Here is a 9,577-nt window from a genome sequence, read left to right on the forward strand (position 1 = left end):
TTCTCTCTGTGTGTGCGCGCGCGCGCGCGCGCGCGCGTGTGTGTGTGTGTGTGTGTGTGTGTGTGTGTGTGCGTGTGTGTGTGTGTGTGTGTGTGTGTGTGTGTGTGTGTGCGCGCACGCGCGCATATCTTCTGTTCGATGGTTGGGCAATACGGGTATCTATTGAGAAATAAATTCAGACCAGCAACAATTGCTGTGAGCGAACAGGGAGAAAATGATATATCTGTACAAGTTGTGGAGAGAGAGAGAAAAAAAAAACTGCTCCTGCGACTGCTCCTCCTCCACCTCCTCCTACTTCTACTACTAATAAGAAGAAGGAAGATGGTGACGACGATGATGATGGTGAATATAATCATAATCATGATACTGAACAGGTCTACTACTGTACTACTGGTACCTTTACGTCTGAACAAACAATAAGAAATGAAATCAAACCTGATACCTATGACTGGATCTGAAATTGTAAAGCTTAATCCTTGTTTACCTGCACGTTTCAGTGGCATTACTCCCCACGCCGCTCATTCCGAGTGTCCATATTCGAGTTCGTCTGTTGCAGTCCTAGCATCGACAGTCCACAGGGAACCATCGATATCAGGTCGCCAGGAGGCCACACACCAGAGGAGACCCTGCACAGCTGCCGAATCACTTCGGTGGTGTTCAGTAGTGCCTGTTCTGATTTAACGTACTTAAGACACAACCTACTACACCCCTACTGACGACGATAATGGCTTAGTCGCGGAGCCAGACTGAGTGAGCATCCTCCTCACCCAAGAGAGGAGACCACCACCACGTCCCCCCAACGATAAATCTGCGGACATTGTAACTCTGACAGGACTCACCCTAAGCTCGGAAGTGGAGGCGTATCGAAACTGAGGTCACAATGAGAGCAAATCATGAAAGGCCACATTATTTGGGAGGCAATATCCCCATTTCTTTCCCTCCACTCCTCTGTGTGACTGGCGGAGTGAACGTTCACGCCTTGTTGTGAACACTACTCACTCCGTCTTAGAGTAAAATTTGTGGATATTGCCATTTGGGACTTTTTCACACTGATGATGGACGAGGAGGAGGAGGAGGAGGAGGACGATGATAAGGATGATGACGATGCTGCTATGGAGGTCCATTTAGGTTTGGGACTACGTGACAAGGCTGTACTCTTCGCTTCCCGACAAAATGATATCTCGGTATCTACCAGGCCCGAGAGATACAGACACTTGCGGGGTTGGTTAGGGAATTAGAGCAACACGCCCAAAGACGCATCCGTGAAGTGGATGATACTCGACAGTGTGGTCCCAGTCTTTCCATTTAAGCCCACAACACGCTCAGTTCTGGGTAGGAGCCGGCTGCGGGCAGGAAAACCAGCCTTTGCTGGGAATCGAACCCACATCCCCCCATACATCTGTCCGCGACAATAACCACTTCGCCACCAAGGCTGGTGTGAAGCGTAATCATTGTATACAATGAAGTCACCAGATTTTGCAGCTGACCAGAAGACACCAAAGCATTTCATTGAAGAGGGCAGGGAAGGTTCATGCCCTGTTATTGTCCACCCTAACCTACCCGCCCACTGTAAACACAAACATTTTCATGCACATGGCACTCATGCACGCATGCTCATACACATGCACACACACACACACACGCGCGCGCTACACATCCCATTATTTTTTCCTTTAACTTTTTATAGATGCTTAGAAATATTCTAAAGAAAAGGCAACTTGGAAGAATTATTCCAAATCAACATAGCATATAAACACCAACTTTGACACTGGCACAGGTAAACACATGCACTCAAAAAACACAAACACTCAGTCTCTCCCTTCCAGCTGAACGTAGTGGTAGCTCTCAGTAATTAAAATCCCTGCACAACATGCACGAGACATGCCATTATCAAAAGCCCACTGTATAGAACGTGAGGGATCCACATCCCAAATTGATTATGACAAGCGTAAAAAACAAAACAACAACTTATTTAAAACGCTGTTTACGCTACTTACACGTGAATGGATCTATGTTTTTGACTCCTGTGTAAGCAAGTGTGTGTGTGTGTCGTGTGTGTGTGTGTGTGTGTGTGTGTGTGTGTGTGTGTCTGTGTCTGTGTCTGTGTGTGTTTGTCTGTGTGTCCGTGGTAAACTTTAACATTGACATTTTCTCTGCAAATACTTTGTCAGTTGACACCAAATTAGGCATAAAAATAGGAAAAATTCAGTTCTTTCCAGTCATCTTGTTTAAAACAATATTGCACCTCTGGGATGGGTACAAAAAAAAAGAAAAAAAAGAAGCCTAATTATATGCAAACTGCATTTACTGTTATATTTATATTTTTTGTATTCTCTAAACTTTGCACTTTGATCTGATATTCTGACCCAACAACAAGAGCAGTCATTATTATCATTTTTTGTTCAAACAGGAACTTCTTTTGCTAAGCATGGAAGTTTTATTTATTTTGCAAACGTTTTGGTGCAGATTGTAAAAAAAGGGAAATTACTCTGTAATTAATGCTAGGGGACTTAATTTGCTTTAATCTGATCTTTCTCATCTTAAACATTACATTTTGAAATTATACTCAATGCATAAAAAGCTTGGATTTAAAAAAAAAGTGTATCACAAGTGAGTCTTGAAGGCCTTGCCTCTCTTGTTTGTTTTTGAAACAAGGCGGGAAATGGCGTGCACTCGTCAACAGGGCTGGCCCGCTGTGTTGCGCGCTCACCGATTTCAGTTTGTCATGTGTGTCTTGCTGACCCGGTTTTGTTGTGACGTGCTTGCTCCCTTTCTCTTTGTGAGCCGTCTTCACAGGTCACTGAGCAAGTGAGTGAATGAAGGTCAGCACGTCGTCTGGAGTCCCGACGTTTCTCTCACAGTGCACAGTGAGTGCTCCTGTCTCCGCTCACAGTGGCCCGAGCTGATGCGGTCAGACGGGGCAAATATGAGGGATTAAAGAAGAAAAGAAAAGAAAGAAAAGAAAAGAAAAGAAAAGAAAGCTAACAAAAAGAGCAAAGAGAGGCGTAATTCCGACGTTTCAATTCAGAGCATTGCTATTGTTATTTCTCATCGGGAAAGGACTGCCTGTTGAAAAAAAAGTAGATAATATGAACAAGTGTAGCTTATAGCGTGGTTTAAATATGTGCATAATAAAACATAGTAACGGTAGTAATACTATTAAACTGATGTAAGTGCCATGGAAAAAATTATGTAAGGGAGAGGTAGATACAGAAAGATAGATAGGTAGAGAGAGACAGAGAAAGAGAGAGAGAGAAAGAGAGAGAGAGAGAGAGACAAACAGACAGACACACACACACAAACACACACACACACACACACACACACAAACACACACACACACACACACACACACACACACACACACACACACACACAGAAGCAGACAGACAGACAAAAAGACAAACAGAATTAAGCAAAGAGACAGACAGGGACAGAATAGATAGAAGAGAGATAGAGACACAGAGAAAGAGAAGTGTTACTCTATGAGGATCTATAAAACTTTTAGGTGTGTGTGTGTGTGTGTGTGTGTGTGTGTGTGTGTGTGTGTGTGTGTGTGTGTGTGTGTGTGTGTGTGCGTACGTGTGTTTATGCGCGTGCGTGCGAGTGTGTGCGTGCACGTGTGTGTGTGTGTGTGTTTGTTTGTGTGTGTGTGTGCGACAGAATCTTCCTCCGGAGTAGATTTCACTTGTAAACTCGTGGAGCAATATTCACGTTTCAACACCAGCTTTCCACCATGGACAGGAAGTACCCAAGCCTGGAAACTTGACACTTGTGCTTTTGCAACTTGCGAGTGTGATCGGAAGACTGCCCGTGGATATTTCCACTGTGATATCATGTCAGGTCAGGATCCCAGAAGAGTGAGACGCGTCGCATTGCTGAATGTGTGTTTTCAAAGTGTTGCGTGCTCCAAGACGGGCGACAGTCTCCACTGGGATCATGAACAGAACGGTTGATGCAGGCAGCAGCTTGTGGATGGAAAATGTACAATGTTTTCACTCAGGAAGATTGTCGCACTTCAGCATCCTAAATTCAGCCCAGGAATTAGGATGTTTTAGTGCAACATTACCAGAAGATTGAATCAGTTGAGAAGAGTGGAGGGGGTACAAAAGCATGTCTTTCAATGCAAAGTAAGAAAATGAAATTCAAATTGTCGGAGAAAATGAAATTCAAATTGCCTTATTCCGGGACGTATTTGAAACAAGATTTAAAAAAAAAATTTCGCGCGTTATACAATGCAAACATGCGGGAAATGGCATATGGCGTTTAATTCGCTCTTTTATTCAGGTGAAGCGCTTAAAAACGAATCGATAAATTGCACAGCATGAACACAAACCAACACCTGTCAAGGCAACCTGTCATATTAACAAGCTTTTCCGCTTGGGGCAGACGAGTCGGGGGTCGTCACAAGTCGGCGGAACGTGAGTGCAGCGACTGATTGTGGGTCAAACCAAGAGTGGGAAACAAACAATGGAGAAAGGTTCCAGCTATCTAATCAATGTAATGTCGGGTTAACAATGGAGTAGTTAGGGTACTAAACTAGCTCTCCATCATTTTCTGTATTTATGTGGTTTTGGAACACTGAGATGAATATTTCAGGCGTTAGGAGGTCTGCATATTTGGGATACGAGAACAAGTTTTGCACACCAAACCCACAAGACACAATAGGGCGAGTTGATACCGGTTGATAAAAAATAATTGACCACCGGATTGGTAGATGATCCATTAATGCTAATTACCTGTAGCTAAACATACTATATCATAACAACTGTACGGCCGTTACTATAACTGTTTCGATAACTGCTATGCCCCAACTGATTCTTTTTCCGATCTGAACCTGCTGATACGCCCGGTATTTCTACAAACCTTATTTGTGTTTGTGGCGCTACAATCAATTGTTATAGTGGCAGTATGGAACCACAGCAATTCAGGTATTTATTGTCATTCTTTTGATAGAATACTACTGTGCTAGTGTCAAAACGCAACTCGGCTTGTATTGCACGTGTCGTATTAAAACAATGCATGAATCAGAAGCAACTACATGTTTGTAATGAAGGGGTGTGTGCGGCGGAATGGATTCCCGGGCCCTGCGCTGTGGCATGAGGCCAGGTATGTCACTTGGAATGTCACGCAGGTGTCAGTGAGTTCTTTCTCAGAGCTGTTAAGCACGTACAATGTTTCTGAAAAGCGTGGGTGTGAGTTTGTCCTCTCGCGGATTCTATGTGTGTGTGTGTGTGTGTGTGCATGCGCATGCGAGTGAGCTGGCATTTATGTAGTGTAAGTGTGTGTGTGTGTGTGTGTGTGTGTGTGTGTGTGTTTATAAGACACAAATACATAAGCAGATGATTATTAATTGATGTCATACATTAGAACAGCACTCACAAATAGTTTCTCAATCTTGTTTGTTTTTATGCATCATCTGTAAGCATCAGCCCACTGTGTGTGTGTGTGTGTGTGTGTGTGTGTGTGTGTGTGTGTGTGTGTGTGTGTGTGTGTGACAAGAACAATAACAACAATAACAATAACAATAATTTTAATGCAGTCTTTTCAGGACATCTGGCCCATATGGACAGAAGTGAAATTCTACATGGGATAAACAGCACAATGTGAGCATACACACATCAAACATTAAGTGTTGCATCTGAGTTTCAAAGATCCACAAATGTACATAGCAACCTTGAAAGCAAACAAAACAACACTGTAAATGAAATGGGATTGTTAAACCCAACGTCACACCATCAGAGGAATTCTTGCAGCTGTGTTATCGGGTTCTGGCCTTTGGAATCCCGCTTTATTCATGAGTGTGTGGCTTGCTGGGTGAGCGTGTGACTTGCTGGGTGAGTGTGTAACTTGCTGGGTGAGTGAGTGGCTTATTGCTGGGTGAGTGTGTGGCTTGCTGGGTGAGCGTGTGACTTGCTGGGTGAGTGTGTAACTTGCTGGGTGAGTGTGTGGCTTATTGCTGGGTGAGTGTGTGGCTTATTGCTGGGTGAGTGCGTGACTTGCTGGGTGAGCGTGTGACTTGCTGGGTGAGTGTGGCTTGCTGGGTGAGTGTGTGGCTTATTTGGTGAGTGTGTGGCTTGTTTGGTGAGTGTGTGGCTTGTTTGGTGAGTGTGTGGCTTGCTGGGTGAGTGTGGCTTGCTGGGTGAGTGTGTGGCTTGCTGGGTGAGTGTGGCTTGCTGGGTGAGTGTGGCTTGCTGGGTGAGTGTGTGGCTTGTTTGGTGAGTGTGGCTTGCTGGGTGAGTGTGTGACTTATTGCTGGGTGAGTGCGTGACTTGCTGGGTGAGTGTGTGGCTTATTGCTGGGTGAGTGCGTGACTTGCTTGGTGAGCGTGTGACTTGCTGGGTGAGTGTGGCTTGCTGGGTGAGTGTGTGGCTTGTTTGGTGAGTGTGGCTTGCTGGGTGAGTGTGGCTTGCTGGGTGAGTGTGGCTTGCTGGGTGAGTGTGTGGCTTGTTTGGTGAGTGTGGCTTGCTGGGTGAGTGTGTGACTTGCTGGGTGAGCGTGTGACTTGCTGGGTGAGTGTGTGACTTGCTGGGTGAGCGTGTGACTTGCTGGGTGAGTGTGTAACTTGCTGGGTGAGTGAGTGGCTTATTGCTGGGTGAGTGTGTGGCTTGCTGGGTGAGCGTGTGACTTGCTGGGTGAGTGTGTAACTTGCTGGGTGAGTGTGTGGCTTATTGCTGGGTGAGTGTGTGGCTTATTGCTGGGTGAGTGCGTGACTTGCTGGGTGAGCGTGTGACTTGCTGGGTGAGTGTGGCTTGCTGGGTGAGTGTGTGGCTTATTTGGTGAGTGTGTGGCTTGTTTGGTGAGTGTGTGGCTTGTTTGGTGAGTGTGTGACTTGCTGGGTGAGTGTGGCCTGCTGGGTGAGTGTGTGGCTTGTTTGGTGAGTGTGGCTTGCTGGGTGAGTGTGGCTTGCTGGGTGAGTGTGGCTTGCTGGGTGAGTGTGTGGCTTGTTTGGTGAGTGTGGCTTGCTGGGTGAGTGTGTGACTTGCTGGGTGAGTGCGTGACTTGCTGGGTGAGTGTGTGGCTTGCTGGGTGAGTGTGTGACTTGCTGGGTGAGCGTGTGACTTGCTGGGTGAGTGTGTGACTTGCTGGGTGAGCGTGTGACTTGCTGGGTGAGTGTGTGGCTTGTTTGTTGAGTGTGTGACTTGCTGGGTGAGTGGCTTGCTGGGTGAGTGTGTGACTTGCTGGGTGAGTGGCTTGCTGGGTGAGTGTGGCTTGCTGGGTGAGTGTGTGCTTGCGTTGTATTTTGATTGCGTGTTGAATGTGTTCGTTGGTAAGTGTGTTGTTTAGTGACTAGCTGGCTGTGTGACTGTGTTGCTCTGTACCTTGGTGTGTGTGTGTGTGTGTGTGTGTGTGTGTGTGTGTGTGTGTGTGCGCGCACACACAGACCTGTGTTTGATATTATGCTTAATTGGTCCCCTTATATCTGGGCACCCTACAGACTCAAAGGGGATCTTCACATCAGTGACGGCTATTCTTCTATGCTTCTGGTCAGCAGTGTCATCCGTGAGTAGAGGTCATTTTGATTTGCAAGAGCGTATTAGCTGATACATGATAATCACAATTATATTCATACCCTCATTAAACTTCTTCACACATTAACACAGATACACACACGCAGGCGCGCGCGCGCGCGTGCCCTGGAGGAATGTGGTGAATAGTACTTCAGTGCCGTGCCCCAGACTCTTCACAGAGTTAAGGGAGAAGAAGAAGAAGACACGCAGCTTAAAATCAACAGTAATGTAACTATGTAAAACACATGCGCATTCAGACAAATGCAAACCCGTGTTTGGTTCCAGGTCATTTACGGGAGCAGCATGGAGAGGAATTGCCCATCCACATTGTCTAGGAGGACCAAAAGAAGAACGACTTCAACAGTCTGTTCAAAAGGCTGAGTGGTGAAACCAAGATGTGTGTGTGTGTGTGTGTGTGTGTGTGTGTGTGTGTGTGTGTGTGTGTGTGTGTGTGTGTGTGTGTGTGTGTGTGTATGCGTGCGTGCGTGCGTGCGTGCGCGTGAATGTATGTGTGTGTTTGCATGTTTCAGTGGATGGATACAACTCACACAGACACGTACAACACACACACGGACACACACACACACACACACACACACACACACACACACACACGACACACACACGACACACACACACACACACACACACACACACACACACGGACACACACACACACACACACACACACATTCACCAGTGTTGTGTGTGTTGCAGACAAGACGAGTTATCTGTCTCAGTTCAGAAATATCCACACGTGCGCAACCCACGTCAACTTCTTCAACCAGTGCGTTCCTGGTGGCACATGTGGCATCATTTTCAGCAGCTCAGCTGTCCACTAGTTGGAAAAATAGTGCGTGTTCGCTGAATCTTTACTTATTATTGCATGTAATCGTGTATATGATCTTGAAAAAAGAAAGAATAAAGAACCCCCCCCCTCCCTCCAAAAAATAAACACACACACAAAAACAACAATGATATGTGTATTTAGACACCATAACTTGACGACTGTAGTAGAACTATCACTTTTTGTTGTCGTTGAAGTAGCATTCACAACAATCAGATCATCAGGCGGTATGGAAAGATGGCTTAAGAAACTTCATATGGCCATGCGTAATGAGATGGTGGGCCAAAAGCCAACTGTACTTTTTATTGATGAAACGTATTGGAATGTAAATTCCACAGGGGGGCAGATTTTCAATCAGTCGTTTCTGAAAGAGGTAAACGGCACGTCCAGGATTATAATCATGTCTTCCTTTAGTTTGCAGTGATGCTTTGGGGCATGTATTTTGTAGAAATGGTTTTTAGGGATGTAATAGAAACAATCACAGGCCTATGGTGTGGATGCATAATCTTGTGGGGGATGTGTGCTGAATAAGGATGTGGAGGGGATGTGTATTGAAGAAAAATGTGGGGTGGGTGACATGTGGAAAAATGCGGTGGGGGTTTTGGAAAAATATGGAGAGATCAGGTTCCTGTTTACGTGACATACTGAGTTGATCTCATGAATCAAAGTGTTAGAGTTCTATCCCAGCTTGCTGTGATATAATGTATGCTTTTCACTGTGTTGCTTCAGTCCCATACCCTTCAAGGACTGCATTTGAGCTGTTGGCCACTGAAGAGGAGCGAGAAAATGTCCACACTCAAGGAGAATAGGAGTGGACAAGTTCTTGACACTGAGAGCCAAGGAACTGAAACCAGGTCATTATTTTGTTCAAACTAGCGAGTGTATGCCTATAGTTCCAGTGGCTTTACTTCAACGGGTATGCTGAACAAGGCGCTTGAAGAATATAGATGCTTGTCATGGTATGAAGTTCAATTGATTCTTGTAAAAACAGTACATCTTAAATTCTTAAAGCCTTTCTGGTACATTCTCGTGTCCACGAAACTTAGAAATAACGATTATCTCAGGGCTTTTAAGCACAATTCCACTCCCAGAAAATGTGTACACACTCTCTGACTTTGAAAGCAGGGAGTAATTTCACTCTCTAAGATTGTGTCGAGCGTGTCAGCAAGAATAATATCTTTTTTGCGGACCGGCTGTAGACGTGCCATGTTGAGCTTCA

This window comes from Babylonia areolata, chromosome 19 (genome assembly GCF_041734735.1).
Source record: "Babylonia areolata isolate BAREFJ2019XMU chromosome 19, ASM4173473v1, whole genome shotgun sequence".
NCBI classification, from domain to species: Eukaryota; Metazoa; Mollusca; class Gastropoda; order Neogastropoda; family Buccinidae; genus Babylonia; species Babylonia areolata.